We start from the raw sequence: 26000 nt of genomic DNA on the forward strand, positions 1-26000 counted from the left end.
TGGGTGCTTAGATTCTTTCCAACTTTTTGCTATTGTGAATTAATGCTACAATGAACATGGGTGTGCATATGTCTATTTGTGTGGCAGCTCTTATTTCTCTGGGATATATTCCTAGGAGTGGGATTGCTAGATTGTATAGCATTTCTATTTCTAGCTTTTTAAGGAGGCACCATATCATTTTCCACAGTGGTTGTACCATTTCACATTTGCACCAGCAGTATATAAGAGTTCTAATCTCCCTGCAACATCTCCAACATTTGCTATTTTCTGTTTTTTGGATTAGTGCCAATAATGTTGGGGTGATAAGGTATCTCATTGTGGTTTTGGTTTGCATTACTCTAATGGTTAATGATTGTGACCATTTCTTCATGTGTCTGTTAGCCATCTAAATGTCTTCTTTGATGAAGTGTCTATGCATATCCTTTCCCCATTTTTTAATTGGATTATTTGTTGTTGAGGTGTTGAAGTATTTTATAGATTTTAGAGATTAGACCCTTGTTTATTAGTAGTAGTCGATTTTTTTTTCCCCAGTCTCTAGGTTCTCTTTTTACTGTTGGTGAAGTCTTTTGATGAGCATAAGTGTTTAATTTTTAGCAGCTCCCAGTTATCTAGTGTATCTTCTGGTGTTTGAACATTCTTAGTTATGGTTTGTATTGTATTTATGCCATGTATTAGGGCTCGTAACACTGTATTTTGTCTCGCATGAACTTTATTGTTCTAGGTTTTGTATTTAGGTCTTTGATCCATTTTTAGTTAGATTTTGTGTATGGTGTAAGGTATGGGTCCTGTTTCTTTTTTTTTTTTTTTTTGCAGATGGACATACAGTTTTGCCAAACCATTTGTTAAAAAAACTGTCTTTTTCCATTTAATGAACTTTGATCCTTGATAAATGATCAGCTGACCTTGGATCATTTATATCTGGGTTCTCAGTTCTGTTCCATTGGTCTATCCAAATGCTGTTGGTATTTGGATCGAAATTATGCTATATCTTTATGTGGCTTTGGGTAGAATTGACGTTTTCACAATGTTAAGTCTTCCTATCCATGAGCATAGTATGTTTTTCAATTTATGTAGGTCTCTTTTGGTTTCATGTAGTAGTGATTTGTGGTTTTCTTTGTATAGATCTTTTACATCCCTGGTTAGATTCATTCCTATTTATCTTTTTAGAGGCTATTATAAATGGTATTGTTTTCCTAATTTCCTTTTCAAAATTCTCTTTGTTGTTATATAGGAATCCAACTGATTTTTGTATGCTGATCTTGTATCCTGCTTCTCCACTGAATTTTTCTATTAGTTCCAGTAGTTTTCTTGTGGAATCTTTGGTGTTCTCTGTGTATAGTATCATATTATGTGCAAATAGGGATAGTTTTACTTCTTCCTTTCTAATTTGGGTGCCCTTTATTTCTTTTTCTTGACTTATTGTTCTGGCTTGGACTTACAGCATAATGTTTAATAGGAGTGGTGATAAAAGGCATCCTTGGCCTGTTCCTCCCTTTAGGGTGAATGCTTTCAGCCTCTCTCCCTTGTGAATGATGTTGCTTGCTGTTTTTGTATGCATACCTTTTATTATAAGAGGAATTTTCCTTCTATTCATGTTACTGGGAGTTTTTATCAGGAATGGTGTTGCGCTTTATCAAATGCCTTTTCTGTATTGATTGAGATGATCATGTGATTCTTTTCTCTTGTTCTGTTTATGTGGTGTATTACAGTTGATTGATTTTCTAATGTCAAACCATACTTGCCTATCTGGTATGAATCTCACTTGGTCATGGTTTATTATTATTATTTTGACATGATACTGAATTCTATTGGCTAGAATTTTGTTGAGAATTTTTGCATCTATATTCATGAGAGATATTGGTCTGTAATTTTCTTTTTTGTGGTATCTTTGCCTGGCTTTCGTATCAGTGTTATGCTGGCTCCATGGAATGAATTTGGGAGTATTCCTTCCTTTTCAATGCTCTGGTGTGAGCTTATCTCTGCGTGTTTGGTAGAATTCTCCAGTGAAGCTGTCAGGCCAGGGCTTTTTGGCAGGGGGAGGAGGAGAGGAAATTTTTTATTATCTCTTCAATTTTTGTTGTCTCTTTCGTTGTTATGGTTCTGTTCAGATTTTCATTCTCAGTTTGTGTTAGTTTAGGTAGATAACGTGTTTTTAGAAATTTGTCCATTTCCTCTAGGTTCTCAACTTTGTCGAAGTACAGCTTTTTATAGTAGTCTGTTAAGATTCTTTTTATTTCAGTTGGGTCTGTTGTTATGTCCCCCATCTTATTTCTTATGTGGATTATTTGCGTCCTGTCCTGTTTTTCTTTTGTCAATTTGGCCAGTGGTTTGTCAATTTTTTTTTTAATCTTTTCAGAGAACCAACTTTTGTTCTTGTTGATTCTTTGTATTGTTTTTCTGTTTTGTATTTCATTTATTTTTGCCCTAATTTTTTATTTCTTTTCGTCTGGTGCCTATGAGTTTCCTTTGCTGTTCTCTATTTGTTCATGTTATAGAGCTAACATTTTGATCTTGGCCCTTTCTTCTTTTTTGATGTGTGCATTTATCACTATAGGTTGACCTCTGAGCCCTGCCTTTGCTATGCCTGAAACAAAGGTTTTGGTACAATGTGTTTTTATTCTCATTTGATCCTAGGAATTTTTTATTCCCTATTTGATTTCTCCTATTATTCCTCTCTCTTTTTTTTTTTTAAAGCAAGGTGTTATTCAGTTTCCCTTTGATTTTTTTTTTTTTTCCCCCTTGCTCTTCCTTTTATTGATCTACCTTTTATGGTGTTGTGATCAGACAGAATACTTTGTATTATTTCAATGTTTTGGATTTTATTGAGGGTTGCTTTGTGGCCTAAAATGTGGTCTATTCTGGAGATTGTTCCACCTGCATTGAAAAAGAATGTATAGTTTGTTACTGTTGGGTGGAGTGTTCTATGTATGTCTGTAAGGTCATTTTGTTTTTTGGGTTTTTAAAAAAAATAATTTTTATCATGCTTTAAGTGAAAGTTTACAAATCAAGTCAGTCTCTCACACAAAAACCCATATACACCTTGCTACACATTCCCAATTACTCTCCCCCTAATGAGACAGCCTGCTCTCTCCCTCCACTCTCTCTTTTTGTGTCCTTTTCGCAAGACTCTAACCCCCTCCACCCTCTCATCTCCCCTCCAGGCAGGAGATGGCAACATAGTCTCAAGTGTCCACCTGATCCAAGAAGCTCATTCCTCACCAGCATCCTTCTCCAACCCATCGTCCAGTCCAATCCATGTCTGAAGACTTGACTTCGGGAATGGTTCCTGTCCTGGGGCAAAGAAGGTCTGGGGGCCATGACCACCAGAATTCTTCCAGTCTCAATCAGACCATTAAGTCTGGTCTTCTGAGAATTTGGGGTCTGCATGCCACTGCTGTCCTGCTCCCTCAGGGCTTCTCTGTTGTGTTCCCTGTCAGGGCAGTCATCGGTTATAGCCGGGCACCATCTAGTCCTTCTGCTCTCAGGATGATGTAGTCACTCGCTGGTTCAAGTGGCCCTTTCTGTCTCTTGGGCTCGTAATCACCTTCGGTCCTTGGTGTTCTTCATTCTCCTTTGATCCAGGTGGGTTGAGATCAATTGATGCATCTTAGATGGCTGCTTGCTAGCGTTTAAGACCCCAGACGCCACTCTTCAAAGTGGGACGCAGAATGTTTTCTTAATAGATTTTATTATGGCAATTGACTTAGATGTCCCCTGAAACCGCGGTCCCCAGACCCCTGCCCCGGCTACACTGGTCTTCGAAACATTCAGTTTAGTCCAATTGTGCTGACCACCCCTGTATTGTGTGCTGTCTTTCCCTTCACCTAAAGTAGTTCTTATCTACTATCTAATTAGTGAATACCCCTCTCACACCCTCCCTTCCTCCCCCACCTCTCGTAACCACAAAAGAATGTTTTCTTCTCAGTTTAAACTATTTCTCAAGTTCTTATAATAGTGGTCTTATACAATATTTGTCCTTTTGCAACTGACTAATTTCACTCAGCATAATGCCTTCCAGGTTCCCTCATGTTAAGAAATGTTCTACAGATTCCTCATTGTTCTTTATCCACGCGTAGTATTCCATTGTGTGAATATACCATAATTTATTTATCCATTCATCCTTTGATGGGCACCTTGGTTGCTTCCATCTTTTTGCTATTGTAAACAGTGCTGCAATAAACATGGCTGTGCATATATCTGTTCCTGTAAAGGCTCTTATTTCTCTAGGATATATTCCAAGGAGTGTGATTGCTGGATCATATGGTAGTTCTATTTCTAGCTTTTTAAGAAGCACCAAATCGATTTCCAAAGTGGTTGTACCATTTGACATTCCCGCCAGCAGTGTAAAAGTGTTCCAGTCTCTCCACAGCCTCTCCAACATTTATTATTTTGTGTTTTTTGGATTAATGCCAGCCTTGTTGGAGTGAGATGAAATCTCATTGTAGTTTTGATCTGCATTTCTCTAATGGCTAATGATCGTGAACATTTCCTCATACATCTGTTAGCTACCTGAATGTCTTCTTTAGTGAAGTGTCTATTCATATCTTTTGCCCATTTTTTAATTGGGTTATTTGTCTTTTTGCAGTTGAGTTTTTGCAGGATCATGTAGATTTTAGAGATCAGGCACTGATCAGAAATGTCATAGCTAAAAACTTTTTCCCAGTCTGTAGGTAGTCTTTTGGTGAGGTCTTTGGATGAGCATAAGTGTTTGATTTTTAGGAGCTCCCAGTAATCTAGTTTTTCTTCTACATTCTTTACAATGTTTTTTATACTGTTTATGCCATGTATTAGGGCTGCTAATGTTGTCCCTATTTTTTCTTCCATGATCTTTATAATTTTAGATTTTATATTTAGGTCTTTGATCCATTTTGAGTTAGTTTTTGTGCATGGAGTGAGCTATGGGTCTTGTTTCATTTTTTTGCAGATGGATATCCAGTTATGCCAGCACCATTTGTTAAAAAGACTGTCTTTTCCCCATTTAACTGTTTTGGGGCCTTTGTCAAATATCAACTGCTCATATGTGGATGGGTTTCTGTCTGGATTCTCAATTCTGTTCTATTGGTCCATGTATCTGTTGTAGTACCAGTACCAGGCTGTTTTGACTACTGCGGCGGTATAATAGCTTCTAAAATCAGGCAAAGTAAGGCCTCCCACTTTGTTCTTCTTTTTCAGTAATGCCTTATTTACCTGGGGCCTCTTTCCCTTCCATATGAAATTGGTGATTTGTTTCTCCATCTCATTAAAGAATGTCCTTGGGGATTTTGACCAGAATTGCATTAAATGTATAGATCGCTTTTGGTAGAATAGACATTTTCATAATGTTAAGTCTTCCTATCCATGAAAAAGGTATGTTCTTCCACTTATGTAAGTTTCTTTTGGTTTCTTGCAGAAGTGTACTGTAGTTTTCTTTGTATAAGTCTTTTACATCTCTGGTAAGATTTATTCCTAAGTATTTTATCTTCTTGAGGGTTACTGTAAATGGCATTGATTTGGTGATTTCCTCTTCGATGTTCTTTTTGTTGGTGTAGAGGAATCCAACTGATTTTTGTATGTTTATCTTGTATCCCGATACTCTGCTGAACTCTTCTATTAGTTTCAATAGTTTTCTGGGGGATTCCTTAAGGTTTTCTGTGTATAAGATCATGTCATCTGCAAATAGAGATACTTTTACTTCTTCCTTGCCAATCTGGATGCCCTTTATTTCTTTATCTAGCCTAATTGCTCTGGCTGGGACTTCCAGCACAATGTTGAATAAGAGTGGCAATAAAGGGCATCCTTCTCTGGTTCCCGATCTCAACGGGAATGCTTTCAGGCTCTCTCCATTTAGGGTATGTTGGCTGTTGGCTTTGTATAAATGCCTTTGTTATGTTGAGAAATTTTCCTTCTATTCCAGTTTTGCTGAGAGTTTTTATCATGATTGAGTGTTGAACTTTGTCAAATGCCTTTTCTGCATCAATTGATAAAATCATGTGATTCTTGTCTTTTGTTTTATTTATGTGGTGGATTACATGAATTGTTTTTCTAATGTTGAGCCATCCCTGCATACCTGGTATGAATCCCAGTTGATCATGGTGAATTATTTTTTTGCTATGTTGTTGAATTCTATTGGCTAGAATTTTGTTGAGGGTTTTTGTACCTACATTCATGAGGGATATAGCTCTATAATTTTCTTTTCTTGTGGTGTCTTCACCTGCTTTTGGTATCAGGGATATGGTAGCTTCATAGAATGAGTTTGGTAGTATTCCATCCTTTTCTATGCTCTGAAATACCTTTAGTAGTAGTGGTGTTAACTCTTCTCTGTAAGTTTGGTTGAACTCTGCAGTGAAGCCGTCAGGACCAGGGCTTTTTTTTTTGTTGGGAGTTTTTTGATTACCTTTTCAATCTCTTCTTTTGTTATGGGTCTATTTAGTTGTTCTCCCTCTGTTTGTGTTAGTTTAGGTAGGTAGTGTGTTTCTAGGAATTCATCCATTTCTTCTACGTTTTCAAATTTTTTGAGTATACTTTTTCATAGTAATCTGATACGATTCTTTTAATTTCAGTTGGGTCTGTTGTAATATTGCCCATCTCATTTCTTATTCGGGTTATTTGCTTCCTCTCCTGTTTTTCTTTTGTCAGTTTGGCCAATGGTTTACCAATTTTTTTGAGTTTTTAAAAACCCAGCTGTTGGTCTTGTTAATTCTTTCAGTTGTTTTTCTGTTTTCTATTTCATTTAGTTCAGCTCTAATTTTTATTATTTTCTTATGGTGCCTGTGGGTTTCTTTTGTTGCTCTTTTTCTATTTGTTCAAGTTGTAGGGATAGTTCTTTGATTTTGGCCCTTTCTTCTTTTTGGATGTGTGCATTTGGATTCTCTGAATTTCTCTATTCCATCCTTAATGTCCTGTATAATCCAGTCTTTTTTGAGCAGGGTATTGTTCAGTTTCCAAGTGTTTGATTTCTTTTCCCTGCTTTTCCTGTTATTGATTTCCACTTTTATGGCCTTATGGTCAGAGAAGATGCTTTGTAACATTTCAGTGTTTTGGATTCTGCTAAGGCTTGCTTTATGACCTAATATGTGGTCTATTCTAATAATGTTCCATGTGCACTAGAAAAGAAAGTATAGTTGGTTGCTGTTGGTTGAGTGGAGTGTTCTGTATATGTCTACGAGGTCAGGTTGGTTGATTGTGGCATTTAGACCTTCCGTGTCTTTATTGAGCTTCTTTCTGGATGTCTGTCCTTCACTGAAAGTAGTGTGTTGAAGTCTCCTACTATTATTGTGGAGCTATGTCACTTTTCAATGCTGATAAAGTTTGTTTTATGTATCTTGCAGCCCTGTCATTGGGTACATAAATATTTAATATGGTTATATCTTCTTGGTGTATTGTCCCTTTAATCATTATATAGTGTCCTTCCTTATCCTTTCTGATGGATTTAACTTTAAAGTCTATTTTGTTAGAAATTAATATTGCCAGTCCTGTTCATTTTTTATTGTTGTTTGCTTGATATAATTTTTTCCATCCTTTGAGTTTTTTTTTTTTTTTGAGTTCTAGTTTGTTTGTGTCTCTAAGTCTAAGGTGTGTCTCTTGTAGGCAGCATATAGACGGATCTTGTTTTTTAATCCGTTCTGCCACTCTCTGTCTCTTTATTGGTGTATTTAGTCCATTTACATTCAGGGTAATTATGGATAGGTATGAATTTAGTGCTATCATTTTGATGCCTTTTTTTGTGTGTTGACAATTTCTTTTTCCCACTTGATTTTATGTGCTGAGTAGATTTTCTTTATATATTGTCCTTTCCTCATATTTGTTGTTGTTGATTTTGTTTCTGGTGAGTCTGTATTTTTCTCTTGTATTTTATTTTGATGAGTAGGATAGTTTGTCTCCTTTGTGGTTACCTTATTATTTACCCTTATTTTTCTAAATTTAGAACTAACTTTTATTTCTTTGTATTGCCGTATCTTCCTCTCCATATGGAAGGTGTATGATTACATTTCTTAGTCCCTCTTTATTATTTTAATGTTGTCTTCTTTTATATAATAACATCGCTGTTACCCTGTGTTTGGCTTTTTTTTTTTTTTTTTTTTTTTGATTTCTCTGTCTGTGTTGACTCCTGGTTGCTCTGCCCAGTGTTCTTGTCTTGGGTCGATACCTGATATTATTGATTTTCTAACCAAAGAACTGCCCTTAGTATTTCTTGTAGTTTTGGTTTGGTTTTTATGAGTTCCCTCAACTTACGTTTATCTGGGAATGTCTTAATTTCACCTTCATATTTAAGAGACAGTTTTGATGGATATATGATTCTTGGCAGACAATTTTTTTCCTTCAATTTTTTATGTATGTCATCCAATTGCCTTCTTGCCTTCATGGTTTCTGCCGAGTAGTCCAAGCTTATTCTTATTGGCTCACCCTTGTAGGTGACTTTCCTTTTATCCCTCGCTGCTCTTATAATTGTCTCTTTATCTTTGGTTTTGGCAAGCTTGATTATAATATGTCTTGGTGACTTTCTTTTAAGATCTACCCTATGTGGAGTTTGATGAGCATCTTGGATAGATATCTTCTCATCTTTCACAATATCAGGGAAGTTTTCTGCCAACAAATCTTCAACAATTTTCTCTGTATTTTCTGCTATCCCTCCCTGTTCTGGTACTCCAATCACTCGTAGGTTATTTCTCTTGATAGAGACCCACGTGATTCTTAAGGTTTCTTCATTTTTTTTAATTATTTTATCTGATTTTTCTTCAAATATATTCGTGCCAAATGATTTATCTTCGAGTTCAGAAATTCTAGCTTCTACTTGCTCAATTCTGCTTCTCTGACTTTCTATTGAGTTATCTAATTCTGTAATTTTATTGTTAATCTTCTGAATTTCTGATTGCTGTCTGTCTATGGGTTTTTCTAGCTTATTAAACTTTTCATTATGTTCCTGAATAATCTTTCTGAGTTCTTCAGTTGCTTTATCTGTGTGTTCCTGGGCTTGTTCTGTGTATTGCCTCATTTCCTTCCTGATGTCTTAAAGGGTTCTGTATATTAAACTTTTGTATTCTGCATCTGGTAATTCCAGGAATGTACTTTCATCTAAAAGATCCCTGGATTCTTTGTTTTGAGAGCCAGTTGAGGTGATCATAGCCTGTTTCTTTCTGTGACTTGATATTGACTGTTCACTCCAAGCCATTTATAAGTTATTGTATTAGTTTATGCTTGCTTACCATGTCGTAGCTGCTTGCTTTGTTTTGTTTTGGTATACCCCTATGGGTGCTTGAGTGAGCTAGCTTGATTATTTTTGCCTTTGGGGCTCTGACGTCCTGTCCCCAGATAGCTAGAGCTGTTATCAGGTATATCAGTCTAGGAGTCCATTCAGTTTTCTTGTATGAACTCAGCTCAGGTTTCCAGGTAGCTGATATCAAGTCTGTGGTATAGGCTCTGTCCTACAGTCTTAGATGGGCAGGGGTGATTGGGTTATATACCGGTGTCTGATTGCAGCAGGGGGTCACTCTCTGAACAAGGCAGGGGGCTGAGAACCGACCCCCAAGTGTCTCTGAGGAAAACACATCTCTGTTCCCTAGAGTGTGCTGGTGGGTGGGCTCTGCAGAGGGACCATGGGCACCCAAAGTTTTTGTTGTAAGGACTGGGAGGTACCAGTTATCCCTGGATCCCTGTTGCAGGTGGCTGGGCAACCCAAGTGGAGTTACCAGTCCTTAGTTCCCTGTTGTGGGTAGGTGAGGACCTTGTTTAATAGGCAAAGTAATGTCAAATGTCAAACACCAACCTCTCCACCTCACAGCTGAAATGGCTGGAGTTTGCCAACAAGGGCCTATTCACCTGAAATAGGCCCACAGAGGTCCATGCAGAAGGGAAAGGTGCTCAAGGTCCACGTACGGTTTATGCCTGGACAGGAGCCGCTCCTGTCCTGAGCTCCCCCAGTTAATGGAGCTAGCAAATTATCTTTTCCCCCAAATTGCAAATTTTTTCCTTCCCCAAGGGTGGGGGGACGGCTCCAGGTGCTCACCAGGGTCTATCTCAGGCCTAGGGATTCAGCCACCGAAGCTGGCTTGGGGGTGTTGCGGGGCGTGGTAAAATATACGCAAGTACTTAGCTTTTGCCGAGACCGCCCTTCTCCTCAGGTTCCAGAGGTGTGAGTGGGCTGTGCGGCTGGCTGCTTCTCCCTGAGGAAACTGCAGCCGAATGCTAGGACCAGCCCGCCTCCACCTTTGCTCTCGGAATGGTGCCTGAGGGCTCCCCATGATTCAGGTCCGTAACTCATCTCTGCTTCTGAACGGTCTCTTCCTTCCCCTGCCCCTCAGTTCATTGTCTAAGCTTGCCTTTGATGCTCAGGGCTCCCAGCTTGTCACAAATATACTCGTTTCACTTGTTTTTTTTTGGTCTTTGTTGTAAAGACGGCTCGACGGAAGTGTCTGTCTATCCCACCATCTTGGCTCCGCCTCTCTGTAAGGTCATTTTGTTTGACTGTGGCCTTTAGATCTTTTGTATCTTTGTTGAGTTACTTTCTAGATGTTCTGTTCTTTACCAGGAGTGGTGTGTTGAAGTCTACCATTATTGTGGAACATTTAATTTCTCTTTTCAGTGCTGTTAGAGTTTTCTGTATTTGGAGCACTGTTGTTAGGTGCATAGATGTTTATTAAGTTTATGTCTTCTTCTTGTTGGATTGTCTCTTTAGTCATTATATAATGTCCTTCTTTGTCTTTTATACTTGATTTTGCCTTGAAGTTAATTTTATCTGAAATTAGTATTGCCAATCCTGTTTTTTGTTTGTTTGTTTAGTGTTTGCTTGATATATTTTTTCCATCCTTTGATTTTTAATATATTCATGCTTTGGTGTTTAATGTGTTTCTCTTGTAGATGTTGTATTGATTGATTATTTTTTAATCCATTTTGCCACTCTCTATCTCTTTGTGAGTGCATTTAAGCCATTTACATTCAGTGTGATTAGTGATAATGAGTTTATTGTTGTGATATTCTCATGCTTTTTTCTGTGATGCTGACATTCTCTTTTACCTCTAACTTTCCTCTCCTGAGTTCCTTTTGTTTGTGGATTTTCTTTTCATTTCTTTCATTATTATAGATTTTGTGTTCACAGGGTTTTTAGGTTTTTTGCCTTTTTTCTTGTGATGAGTAAGTTTGTTAACTTTCTTTGTAGTTATCTTGAAATTTACCCTTATGTTCCTAAGTTTGAGCCAGTCTTTTATTAGTTGATATCACCTTGACTTCTGCTCCATTTGAAAGTTTTATACCTACACCATTTATTCCCCTTTTTATTGTTTTGGTGTTCTCATTTATGGACTGATGTCTCTGGCTCCCTATTTTAAGTGTTTTAGCTTTTTTTGATTATTGTGAATTCTTTACCTATGTTGATATCTGGATGATGCTGTCCTATGTCCTTGACTCAGGTTGTTGTCTGATGTTGTTGGTTCTCTAACTGAAGGACTTGCTTTAATATTCCTTATAAGTTTGGTTAAGTTTTTACAAATTCTCTCAGTTTCTGTTTATCTGGAAATGTGCTAATTTTACCACCATATTTTAGAGAGAGAATGTATGATATATTATTCTTGGTTGGCAGTTTTTTTCTTTCAAGGTTTTATATATGTCATCCCATTGCCTTTTTGCCTGTATAGTTTCTGATGAGTAATCAGAGTTCAGTCTTATTGTTTCCCCTTTGTAAGTGACTTTTTATTTTTCTCAAGCTGCTCTCAGGATTCTTTCTTCATCTTTGGTTTTGGCAAGTGTCTTAGTAGTCTAGTGCTGCTATAACAGAAATACCACACATGGATGGTTTTAACAAAGAGAAGTTTATTTCCTCATAGTAAAGTAGACTAAAAGCCAAATTTAGGGTGTCAGCTCCATGGGAAGGCTTTTTCTGTCTGTCGGCCTACTTGTCAATGTTCCCCAGACTAGAAGCATCTCTGTGCAGGGCCCCTGGTCCAAAGGATGCGCTTTGTGCCTAGCCCCGGTTTTTTGGTGATATGAGGACTCCTGGCTCTCTGCTTCCTTCTGTCTTTTATATCTCAAGAGATTGCCTCAAGACACAATCCAATCTTGTAGATCGAGTCCTGCCTCACTAACACAACTGCCGCCCTTCCTCCCTCATTAACATCATAGAGACAGGATTTACAACACACAGGAAAATCACAATACTGGGAATCATGGCCCAGCCCAATTGATACACACATTTTGGGGGGGACATAATTCAATCCATGACATTCTACCCTTTGGCCCCCAAGAAATCACATCCTTGCAATATGCAAAACATATTCACCCCATCATATCATGGCAAAAGTCTTAACCTCAAGTCCCAAATCCAAAAATTCTTCTTCATCTGTGAAACCTAGAATACAGGTTATCTGCTTCCAAGTGTACAATAGCAGAACAGGCAAAAGCTAAACATTTCCATCAAAAATGGGAGAAAACGGAGGAAAAGAAGGGATAACAGGCATGAAGCAAGTCAGGAGGACACATTACATTAGCTCTCAAGGCTTTGAAAATAATCCTGTTCTCTGAGGCACTTTATACAATGACTATGCCCTCCAAACTCTAGGTATTGGCCACAGTCTCTGGATTCTGAGTGGAGGCCGTCCGGCCCTGGGCTTCACTTCCAGGTCCACTGAGACAGCAACTTGGCTTTAGAAGCACCAGTCTCCTGGTCCATCTGAGTGACAACTCCGCCCTTAGAAACACCACAGGCCACGGCTCCACACTTTGAAACATCTGAAGTCATGGCCATACCTTTTGAGACTGAGGCAGCTCAGCTTCTTGTGTTGTCTCTTCGGCTTCTGTTTCCTGGTTTCTTGCCCTCTCGGCTCTGGGGCCTCATGCCTGTATCTGCCCTGCTGAGGCAAGTGTTCCAAAGCTCTGTAGCTCCACCTATAAGTGCCTGGAGGCACCTCACTCCGCCAGGAAGCCTCCTGTGCACAGGCACTCAGCTTTCTTGCTCCATGGGTTGGCAAGCCTAGCTCTACTGATAAGTGTCTGGAGGCACCCCATTCCACCAGGAAGCCTCCTGCACACAGGCACTCAACTCTCTCACTCCGTGGGCTGGCTCCAGTGCTGACTGGCACTGTTCTCCTGGTTCTGCTGCTACTGGTTCTCTGCTGCTGCCAGATCTCTGCTGCTGCTTCTCTATCCATTCAGTTTCAAAACCACTTCCACATTTTAGGTATCTGTTAGAGCAGCACCCCACTCTCTTGGTACCAAATTCTGTCTTAGTCACCTAGTGCTGCTATAACAGAAATGCCACAAGTGGGTAGTTTTAACAAAGAGAAGTTTATTTCTTCACAGCAAAGTAGGCTAAAGTTCCAAATTCAGGGTGTCAGCTCCATGGGAAGCCTTTCTCTCTCTGTCAGACTTCTCGCCAATGTTCCCCAGACTAGGAACTAGGCACTCTGCTCCCAGCACTGCTTTCTTGGCGGTATGAATTCCCCTTGTCTCTCTGCTCGTTTCTCTCTTTTATATCTCAAAAGATTGCCTCAAGACACAATCCAATCTTGTAGACTGAGTCCTGCCTCACTAACACAACTGCCACCCATCCTCCCTCATTAACATCATAGAGGCAGGATTTAGAACATACAGGAAAATCACAATACTGGGAATCATGGCCCAGCCCAAGTGATACATTTTTGGGGGGATGTAGTTCAATCCATGACATTAAGTGTGATTATGATATGTCTTGGTGACTTTCTTTGGGGGTCTATTGTATGAGGTTTGTTGAGCTTCTTGGATGGTTGTCAGCTTTTCATCTTTCATGCTATTTGGGAAGCTTTCTGCCAACAAATCTTCAACAACCTTCTCTGTCTTTTCCATTTTCTTCCCCTGTTCTGGAACTCCAGTTATGTGCAAATTTTGCTCTTGATTGTGTCCCACATAATTGTTAGGCTTTCTTTATTTTTCTTCATTTTTTTCTCTGATTTTTTCTCAAAGTGGCATCCATGGATTTGGTCTTCAATCTCACTGATTCTGTCTTCAGTTGTTTCAAATTTGCTCCTAAAACCTTCTATTGGGTTGTCCGTTTCTGAAATTTTGTTTTTTATCTTTTGGATTTCTAGTTGCTGTTTCTGTATGATTTTTAATTGTTTATTTATTTTGACTTTTTGTTTTTGTATTTTTTTCCTGGATTCTTCTGTAGCTTTGTCTGTATTTTCCTGGATTTTGACTATGTTTTCATTGGTTTTTGTCTGTTTTCCAGGATTTTGTCAATTTTTTCCTTGGTTTTGCCTGTGTTTGGTCTCTTTTCTAATCTCTGTAAATGTTAGTCTTCTGAATTTCACATCAGTTAGTTCCAATGCCTTTTCTTCCACTGAAAGTTTATCTGATTCTTTATTTTGATCACTTGCTGGAGGCTTATTGTCCTGCCTGCCTTTTTTTTTTTTTTTTAATATGTTTTGAAATTGTCTGCTGTCTCTCAGACATTAAGGTATTATTTTCTTTCTTTGTTGATTGTATGTTTGTTTTGTCCTGCTTTTTTTGTTTTGTTGTGATATGTCAAGGTGGGCAGGCCAGGCATGCTTTGCCATCTGCTTGCCTGTGGTCACATAACCTTATCCAGATGGGCAGGGCAGCATCAGGCAGGGTGAGCCCACTTTGCTGTACACTGGTTTGGCAAGGAGGTTGACAGCAGATTGAGTGGATGTTATCTGCCTCCTAATATTGGTCCAGAAGTGTGGGAGTGTTCACAGATGGGTGGGAGTGTCAAACAGGGGGTGGTATGGGCTTGCTTCCCACCATTCAACAGTTGATCATGCGGTGGGAGGGAAGTGGCAGTGTGGGCCCAGTGAGGTGATGGGCCTGAGTGCCAGGGGCTCCAGCTGTGGCAATGCAGCAGGGGCCAGCAGGAAAGGAATGAAGTGGCATAGAGGGTTAGGTGGGAAGAAGAAAGAAAAGAGAAGAAAGAGAAAAAAAAAGGGGTGGCATGGTGGGAACTGAAGGCTGGGGGTGGGGCAGACCTGGGGCTGGTGAGAAGTGGGGAGAGGTGACATACAGGGCTAAGTGGCAGAAATTTAAGAAAGAAAATAAAGAAAAAAGTGGAGGCATGGTGGAAGCTGGTAAGTGGGGGAGGGCAGACCCAGGCTAGAGGGAAGGGAGGGGAATGGCATACGAGCCTAGGTGGGAGGGATGAAGAAAATGAAGAAAGAAAAAAACCCTGTGGTGGAATGGCATGGGGCAGAACTGGGGCAGGGGGGCTTGTATTTTAGACCCCAGTGGTGGGGGCTGCTGGGTTAGAGGTGTTCTTGCTTCTACTTGCCAGAATGGTAATGGGTGGGAAAGCATGCTTCTCTGATTACCGGGTGCCCTTTCTCCTATTGGGAGCTTTGTGAAGTTGCTTTCCCATATCCCTGTCTGGGGTCATTTCTGGCTGTGTTTCAAGATGGCCACACTGCACTGTGTTAGTTGGCATATCTCTCATTGTTCTCTGTTTTATGTCAGTTTTTTCTTCCATTCTGTGTTTGATCTTGTTCTTTATCCCTTTATTTGATGCTCAGGGTTTCAGGATTGATGTTTGTATCTGTTGAACTTAATTTGGGGGGTTTTGCTGCAGAGGGACAGCGTGGTGCATCTGTCTAGGGAGCTGTGTTTGCTCCACCTCCTAGAAAAATATTCTTGAATTACTCATCTAATTTTCTTATTTTTGAACTTTTGCATTTCATCTGGTTTTCCATCAGTGATGGTCCATGATTCTGGCTCCATTGCATTGTCTTGTCACATTTGCAGCTGCGTTCGGGTGCCTAAGAGTGTGATTCTTCTGCGTTTGCTGCAATTTCTTCTTATGAACACTCCATTGGGTGGCTTCACTACCTTACCGATGGTTATTATTTTGACGGTTTTTTCTCTATAAAGTTTAAAAAATTAAAAAAAAAATTTAAGTATGGGCATTTTAGTTTTAAGTTTCAATTTTAGAAAATATTTCTGTGGTGGAGATAATACATGCGCATTATTCTTAAAAATTAAGCAATCTTTTATAAATAAACTGAAAAGTGAAAGTCTCCTACAATCTACTCCCAAAAGGTAATCATACTTAAATGGTATATACCCTTCCAGAATTTTTTCTACTTGTATACAAATCTATTCTTTTTTACCTTTTGATATATACTATACATACTACAACTTACGCATACTACAACTTACTCGATTACATGCTAGAATATAGTCATTTTTCCATGAGACTGTATGTGTATCTGCCTCAATCTTTTTATACCTGCATAATTTTCTATTTACAAACAATGCACCATTAACTATCCAAACAGATATATATATATATATATATATATATATATATATATATATATATATATATATATAATTTCAAACTGTTTTTCAAACTGGTGGTATTAATTTTGTATTTCCTTAGACATGCCTCTAAACTGATCATTATTAGTTCTTTTCCTCAGATCTTTCCATATATTAGTTATGATTATTAGCCTTTTTATCTAGGCTAGCATGGTAGATGAAAAACAGTATCTTGTTTTAATTTGTATTTTTTGAATTTTATGAGACTGAGTCTTTTCCAAGTGTTTACTATTTATATTGTCCAAGTCCTTTATACTTTTTAATGTTCATCTTTTTCATTTCATTCTATTTGTGGAAATTCTTTATATATTAAAAGTATTAGTTGACATATATTGGGAAAACTGCTTTGTCTCATATGCAGTTTGAGTTCATATATACTGGAAAAAAATACAGAGATTTTAAACTTTAGTACAGTCAAATCTGTCTATATTTTTCCTTATGGGTTTTTAGCCTTGGTTTTTAGCCTTTCAGTGTGAGAAAGTCATTGAAAACTCCAATGTTTACAAAAACGTATTCCAATTTTTTACTACCACAGCCCACCTGTCAGTTTGTCATACTATGGTGGCTTGCATGTTGCTATGATGCTGGAAGCTATGGCACTGGTATTTCAAATACCAGTAGGGTCATCCATGGTAGACAGGTTTCAGCAGAGCTTCCAGACTAAGACAGACTAGGAAGAAAGAGCTGGCAAGCTACTTCCAAAAATTAGCCAATGAAAACCCTGTGGATTATAACAGAATATTGTTCAATATAGTACTGGAAGTTGTGCCACCTAGGTTGGAAGGCACTCAAAATACACAGTGGCTGCAACAATGAACACAAGCACACCAATGGTTGTGAAGATGGTGCAAGATTGGGCAACATTTTGTTCTCACAACTGGACCAATAAGCAACATCATGATAAAAAGGGACAAGATTGAAGTTGTTAAGGATTTTATTTTACTTGGATCTACAGTCAACACCCATGGAAGCAGCAGTAAAGAAATCAAAAGACTTCTTTGAAGTGTTGGAAAGCAAAGATGTCACCATGAAGACTAAGGTGTACCTGACCCAAACCAAGGTGTTATCAATCATCTCCTGTGCATGTGAAAGCTGGACGATGAATAAAGAAGACCGAGGAAGAATTGACACTTTTGCATTGTGATGTTCGAGAAGAATATTGAATATACCGTGGACTGCCATGAAAGCCCTGGTGTTGTAGTGGTTAAGAGCTACCGCTGCTAAGCAAAAGGTCAGTAGTTCGAATCCACCAGGCGCTCCTTGGAAACTCTATGGGGCAGTTCTACTCTGTCCTATAGGGTCACCCTGAGTCAAAATGGACTTGACTGCAATGGGTTGGACTGCCAAAAGAATGAACAAATCTGTCTGGGAAGAAGTACAACCAGAATACTCCTTAGAAGCAAAGATGGCGAAGCTACGTCTCACATACTTTGGACATGTTGTCAAGAGGGATCAGTCCCTGGAGTAGGACATCATGCTTGGTAAAGTAGGGATCAGCGAAGAAAAGGAAGGTCCTCAATGAGATGGATTGCCACAGTGAATGCAACAATGGGTTTAAGCATAATGATTGTGAGGATAGTGCATGACCAGGCAGTGTTTCGTTGTACATAGGATCACTATGAGTCGGTGCCGACTTGACAGCACCTAGCAGCAACAACATGGGATCACCCTGAGTTGGAGCTGACTCCATGGCAACTAACAAGAAATTTTTTACGAATAATTTTGTGTGTGCTTATTTTGGTTGTGTTTATATTTAGAGCATTATCCATATGCAGTTTATTTTGGTATATGGTATGCGTTGAAAGTCTAGCTTAATTTTTCTTCCAAATGTTAAGTCAATCTTATTGTTAATAATTATTTCCCTTAAAGCTAGAAACAGGAAAGGAAGACGACAACTCTAGTTTTAGAGTTGGGGAACACTGGGAGTTCCCATAAATGGTCTTGATCAATTTTTAAGCTTTAAAAATTTTGAAATATATAACATACATACAGAAAAGTGTATGTACAACCTAAGTATGTACAGCTCATAGCAAACATCCATATAACCAACAGTTGGGTCAAGAAACAAAGCATTCTCCAACGCATTCCAAAGCCCCACCACCCATGCCCTTTCTCCTCACTACCTATTCTCCTGAATTGATTTTTTTTGTAATTTAACACCTCATCATGTTTCCGAGAGCAAAAAGTCTTGATTTTGACACTTTTTATACTTTATATAAAATAAATCTTTTATTTATCCAGTACAGTCTTCTGTTGATTAGCATTGGGTTATTCTCCTTTTTTGCTATTATAAATAATGCTGCATTGAGCATTCTTGTCCAAGTCTCTTAGAGCACGCGTACCCTGTATTTTCCTAGGATGTGAAAATTGGAAGTGAAATTGTTGATTCAGAGGATTATTTGTATATTCCTTGTGAGTAGATGACAGTATTTTCGAAAAAGGTTGTACCAATATATACATCCACCAGGTGTCTATGAGAGTTCCTATAGCTTCATATCCTGGTACTGTCAATTGTTTTTTTTATTTTAGCCATTCTGTTGGGTAGTTGAAACCCTGGTGGCACAGTGGTTAAGAGCTCAGCTGCTAGCCAAAAGGTTGGCAGCTCAAATCCACCAGCCACTCCTTGGAAACCTTATGGGACAGTTCTATTCTGTCCTATAGGGTTGCTATGAGTCAGAATCTACTTGAGAGCAATGGGTTTTTGTCTTGGTTATCTAGTGCTGCTACAACAGAAATACCACAAGTAGATGGCTTTAACAAAGAGAAATTCATTTCCTCATAGTAAAGTAGGCTAAAATTCCAAATTTAGGGCTTCAGCTCCAGGGAAAGGCTTTCTCTTTCTGTTGGCTCTGGAGGAAGATCCTTCTCATCAATCTTCCCCTGGACTAGGAGCTTCTCTGCTGAGGAACCCAAGGTCCAAAGGACACGCTCTGCTCCCAGTGCTTCTTTCTTGGTGGTATGAGGTCCCCAACTCTCTGCTTGCTTTACTTTCCTTTTATCTCTTGTAAGATAAAAGGTGGTTCAGGCCACATTCCAGGGAAACTCCCTTTACATTGGATCAGGGACGTGACCTGAGCAAGGGTGTTACATCCCACCCTAATCGTCTTTAACCACAGACAGAGATTATGATTTATAACACGTAGGAAAATCACAAAGTGGACAACCACACAATACTGGAAATCATGGCCTAATCAAGTTGACACAATTCAATCCATGACAGTTTTTTTTTTTTTTTGGCGTGGATATTTAGTGGTATATCATTGTGGTTTTAATTTGCATTTACCTGTTTACTAATAAGGTTGAGTTCTTTCAAATATATTTACAAGTCATTTGGATGTCTTTTTTTTTTTTTTTTTTTTGAAGTGCTTCTTCAAGTTTCCTTTTTTTATTAGATTATCTTTTTTTCCCCTTATTTAGTTATAGTATATATATATATATATATATATATATATATATATATATATATATATATATACATGTATTCTGGATAAGAGTTCTTTGTAATTGTAGATGTGGCAGATGTCTTCACCTTCACCCCATTTGTGGCTTACTTTTACTTTATCTTTTTTATTGTAGTAAATAGATATAGATATAGCAAAACATTTGCCATTTTTTTTTTACAGCAAAACGTTTGTCATTTCAGCATTTTTACACAGGCAATTCAGTGACATTACCTACATTCATCATACTGTGCAACCATCACCACAATCCATTTCTAATTTTTTCATCATGCTTAACAGAAGCTCAGTGCTCCTTAAGCAGTGACTCCCCTTTCCACCCCCATCACACCTGTGGTAACTACTAATGAATGGATTTTGGTCTCTAAATATTTGCCTAATTTAGATAAATCATTTAAGTGGGATCATACAACATTTGTCCTTTTGTGTCTAGCTTATTTCACTCAACATGATGTTTTCAAGGTTCATCCATGTTGTAACATGTATCAGGGCTTCATTTCCCTTTATGGCTGAGTAATATTTCATTGTGTGTAGGTACCACATTTTGTTATCAAGTCATCTGTTGATGAGCATTTGGGTTGTTTTCACTTTTTGGCTGTTGTGAAAATTGCTTCAATGGACATTGGTGTGTGGAAGTATTTGTTTGCATTCCTGCTTTCAATTTTTTGGGTGTATACCCAGGAGTGGAACTGCTAGATCACAAGGTAATTCTTTGTTTAACTTTTTAAGGAACTGCCAAATGGTTTTCCACAGTGGCTGTACTGTTTTACAATCCCACCTTAATAGTGTTTTTTGATGAATTAAAGTCTTTTTAAGTATAGTCTAATTTATCAATCTTTTTCTTTATGGTTTTTGTGTCCTGTTTTAAAAGTCTTTCCCTACCACAAAGTTATGTAAATATTCTTCTTTAATATCCACTAGAAGCTTAATTTGTCTTGCCTTTTATATTTAGAACTACAATCTACCTGGAATTGATTTTTGTATTCAGTGAGAAGTAAGGATCAAGTTTCATTTTTTCTATATGGATAGCTAATTGTGTGAGGACCATTTATTACCAAAACAAAAGTCCTTTCCTCACAGCTTTGTTTGGGATGTTACCTTGTTCATAAATCTAACATCCACAGATGCATTGATCTCTTTCTGGCTATATTCTATTCTATTGGACAATTTACCTACCCTGTGTCAATATTATAAGTGATAGAGCAAGTACTCCCAGTGTGTTCTTCTTTAGGAGTGTCTTGGTTATTTTTGGTCCTTTGCATTTCCATAAGAATTTTAGAATCAGCTTATCGATTTCTGCAAGAAAATATGTTGAGATTGCATTGTTTGGGGGAAAATCAGCACTTTTGTAATGAGTCTTACAATCAAGAAAATGGTATGTCCTTCCCTTCCTTTAGATTACTCTTTACTTTCCCTCCAGAATGTTTTATAATGTTCTGTGTAGAGATCTTGAATGTCTTTTGTAGATTTATTCCAAAGTATTTGATATTTTTTATGGTATTGTAAATGGTATATTTTGAAATTTTCAGTTTGAAATATTTGTTATTGTCATTAAGAAGTCCAATTAATTTGTTTCATAACTGTAAAACTGTTTATTAAATACGTTCAGAATAAAATTACATTTGAAATGTCCAGTAATTAATTCTGTAAGAAATATAGAATATTCAAAATATTTACAATTATTCCTTCAAAAATCTGTACTTTTATAATATTATTCTGCAAAATGATATATAGAGTTTAGGAAGATAAAAGTTTATCAGTCTTATTTTTAAATGGGAGTCAAACTTTCTAATACATCATTATTGTAGGACAATTAAAAAGGAGTATAAATACTAAATGTGACAGTATTTTGTAAACTAGTGACATAATGGTTTAGAAAACTGTCAAATAACTCTAGCAAAACAAAAACAAACAAAAAAGCAAACAGTGATGAAGACTTTCATTTGTTTCCCACAATTCGTTGAATGGTTGACCTTAGACCAATTGGTTATGCTTCCTGAAAATGTAGTTATATATTTTTGAGTTATTAAAATTTCTTTTTAATTTTGTAAATTTTCATGTAGTAAATGGATCACCACTGCCTTAGACCTGGTGGCAAATGCAGTCGATGTCCAATCCCTGATGTGCCACCCTCCTCAAAATTAATTTCCCCTGGAATATTCTCTAATTGGATCCTTTTCTTTGGCATTTAATCCTATTCGCTGTTAGGATCTACTCTTACCCTGCTTTCTTGAATTTCCGCCATGTTCTGGACATGACTATTAGTTTGGATGGTTCTCTGAGGTTTGGCATGGGGATACGGTCTTCAGCCAGCTCCTGAAATTCCTGTGTTCACCAACAGGCACTCAGTCACCACCTTTCAGACCCTTTGCTGTAATGGATAATTGTTTTAGATATCAGTTGTCCTTTTGCTTATTTATACTGCTCAATATTTCATTTATTTTAGTGTTCATTATGTAGCTAAAAAATATGAGCTTTGTAAATATCAGACACAATACCACTTTTCCAAAATCAAGTTTAATTCATTGCTATTATAATTTAAATTTAGTTATGACAATCTCATAATGTCTTTAACACACAGTGCCTAATTTTGAATGGCAAGGGAGATAAATGACCACCTTCAAAGGGACTGGGAGAATAGTGAGGGGTTAAGGAAAAGGAACTCATGATGAGGAGGAAGAGCAGGTTCATCAGATGTAAGCATGTGGGAGAGGTAGGAGTTAAGGAAATTCTTGTCAGGGGAGGTACCTCCTAACCGAGAGATCTTGGAGGTGAGACAGGTTTTACTGTATGAAGAGGTCCAAGGTGTGACACTGTGGTGGGTGTGTGACAGAGTGAAGTGAAGGTCAGTGGAGTTGAAGAGGTCAGGGCATTGTAAGGCAGATTGTCAGATGAATTATCAATGTGGCTGTTTTGGTCAATTATCTTTCTAACATTCTAGGTAAATTCTCTCAGTGTTATAATAATCGTTTAAAAATGAAACTGCTTCTCCTAATAAAAAGGATTCTGTGAAATTTTTGACTATACCAAGTCTCAGCTTCTGCTGCTGACCCAGCTCTAGAAGGAGTTCTGTTGGATTAGAGAATAGGATAAATATAGGTCATGGGAGACAGAGCAGAGAGGGTAGTAGGCTGCCATATTGTTGGGAAGCTGAGGACTTAATTTGGTTGCACTCTCAGAGACTCTGAAGGCAAGGAACATGATCTGAGCAGAGTCAGGGACTATAGTGAGGGATCCAGGAAAATGGAGAAAATTAGTTTAGAGCAGCGACTGTGGAAAATGTGACTGAGAATTAACCAGAGATGAAGAAGGTTCCTTTAAAGCTGGATAGGTTTAGGTGAAATATGATTTATATTGTGTTTAACCATTGCAATTTTAACACTTTCTTCAGTAAAGGTTTTTCAATGGGTCTAAGTGGTAACAAAGTCCAAGCATGACTCTGTTGACAGAATGAAGGTTAAGATGGAGATTAGTGAAGTTGAGGAGGCCAGGATTTTGTGAGTCAGTTTGTCAGATAGATCACCAACATGGATGATTTGACCAATGTGATGGTTACGGTTATGTGTCAACTTAGCTAGGACATGACTCTCAGTGGCTTGACAGATATTATGTAATCGTCCTCCATTTTGTGATCTTATGTGAGCAGCCAGTCAGTTGAAAGGGGAGTTTCCTTGGGGTGTGGGCTGCATCCAACATATGTGGATGTTCTGGCAAAGCTTGCCCACTCTCAATCCTGCATTTGACTCATCATCCTCTGGTCTCCTGTTCGTGGGACACAAGCCAGCAGCCTGCCATCTGACCTGCTGATTTTGGACTCATCAGCCCCTGCAACCATGTGACTCAGGAGAAGCCTCCAGCCTGATGTCTGACTCACGGATTTGAGACTTGCCAGCCTCTACAACTGCATGAGCTATTTCCTTGAAATAAATTTCTCTCTATATATGTTTATATACATTTGCTTCATTGGTTTTGCTCCTCTAGAGAACCCAGCCTAAGACATTTTATACTGAGAGTGCTTTTAGAAGAACAAAATCGTAAGGATGCATTTTCTAAATTCATTCTCAAATCTGGTTAGCCTTTAAGATATTGATGGTTCTGCTTCCATTGGTAAAGAGGGCACTGTTAATCCATGGAATGAGGTGGTGTCTTAGTTTTCTAGTGCTGCTATAACACAAATACCACAAGTGGATGGCATTAATAAAGAAAAATTTATCTTCTCGCAGTCTAGTAGGCTAAAAATCTAAATTCAGGGTGTCAGCTCCGGAGGAAGGCTTTCTCTGTTGGCTCTGGAGGAAGGTCCTTGTCATCAGTTTTCCCTTGGTCTGGGAACATCTCAGCGCAGGAACCTCAGGTCCAAAGGAAGTGCTCTGCTCCCGGTACTGCTTTCTTGGCTGTATGAGGTCCCCAACTCTTCTCGTTTCCGTTTCCTTTTATCTCTTGTAAGATAAAAGGTGATGCAGGCCATGCCCCAGGGGAACTCCCAGGGATGTGAGGTAAGGGTGTTACAATCCCACCCTAATCCTCTCTATATAAAATTACAATAAAAAAATGGAGGACAACCACACAATACTCGGAGGCATAGACCAGCCAAATTGATAATCACCTTTTCGGGGGGACATAATTCAATCCATGACAGGTTGCAATAGAAATACACAAACTATCACCACCAATGGATCAAATGTTTGTGAGAGACAAGGCTCTGGATGATTGCATATTTGATATTTCTACAATTTTTTCAGAGTGAAAAGTATAAGGAATTTGGTTGGTTGGTTCTACTTTCAGTAGACAAACTGGCGAAAGAAAGGGATGAGCTCAAAGCTTCAGAGTTGCAACTCAAGTGCCACATACAACACCTGAAAGTTGCCACTTGTACCCTGAAAGGAAGTCTTATTTCTTTTAGTAACAGAGCTGATATTGCTAAAAACCAAACTCAGAGTCGTATCATAACAGTGGCTGAATTACAGATGCATCAATTGGTCTCAACCCACCTGGACCAAAGGAGAATGAAGAACGCCAAGGACACATGGCGATTACGAGCCCAAGAGACAGAAAGGGCCACATGAACCAGCGACTACATCATCCTGAGACCAGAAGAACTAGATGGTGCCAGCTACAACCGATGACTGCCCTGACAGGGAACACAACAGAGAACCCCTGAGGGAGCAGGAGAGCGGTGGGATAATGGGATGCAGACCCCAAATTCTCATAAGACCAGACTTAATGGTCTGACTGAGACTAGAAGGACCCCAGTGGTCATGGCCCCCAGACCTTCTGTTGGCCCAGGACAGGAACCATTCCCGAAGCCAACTCTTCAGACATGGATTGGACTGGACAATGGATTGGAGAGGGATGCTGGTGAAGAGTGAGCTTCTTGGATCAGGTGGACACTTGAGACTATGTAGGCATCTCCTACCTGGAGGGGAGATGAGAGGGTGGAGGGGGTTAGAAGCTGGTGAAATGGACACAAAAAGAGAGAGTGGAGGGAGAGTGTGGGCTGTGGCATTAGGGGGAGAGTAATTGGGTGTGTGTAGCAAGGTGTATATGGGTTTTTGTGTGAGAGACTGACTTGATTTGTAAACTTTCACTTAAAGCACAATAAAAGTTATTAAAAAAAAAAAAAAAGAGTGGCTGAATTACAATGCTGATTGGATTCCCAACCTCAAATGTTGTCTGATGTTAAGGTGAGGACATTGATTGGGAAGAAATGGTATCCTGAAACTTGAAATGGGGACATATGGGCAGACAATTAGGAAGCTGAGTACATTGAGCACATAAATTCCATTGAATCACTCCTGCTGACAGAACCAGCCCTCTTACTCCCATCTGTCTGCGAAGCCACCCTCCCCATTGTCCCTTTGTCTTAGTTATCTAGTGCTGCTCTTACAGAAATACCACAAGTTGATGGCTTTAACAAACAGAAATTTATTCTCTCACAGTTTAGGAGGCTAGAAGTCTGAATTCAGGGTGCCAACAAGGCTTTTTCTCTCTGTCAGCTGTTGGTGAAGGTCCTTCTCATCAATCTTCCCCTGGCCTAGGAGTTTCTCAGTGTAGGGATCCTGGGTCCAAAGGATGTGCTCCACTCCTGGTTCTTGTTTCGTGATAATGAGGTCCCTCTCCTCTCTGCTAGCTTCTCTCTTTTCTATCTCGAAAGAGATTGACTCTAGATGCATCCTAATCCTGTAGATTGTGTCCTGCCTCGTTAACACAACTGCCTCTAATCCTTCCTCATTAACATCATAGAGGTTAGGATTTACAACACATAGGATAATTACA

Source organism: Elephas maximus, chromosome 23 (assembly GCF_024166365.1).
Source record: "Elephas maximus indicus isolate mEleMax1 chromosome 23, mEleMax1 primary haplotype, whole genome shotgun sequence".
NCBI lineage: Eukaryota > Metazoa > Chordata > Mammalia > Proboscidea > Elephantidae > Elephas > Elephas maximus.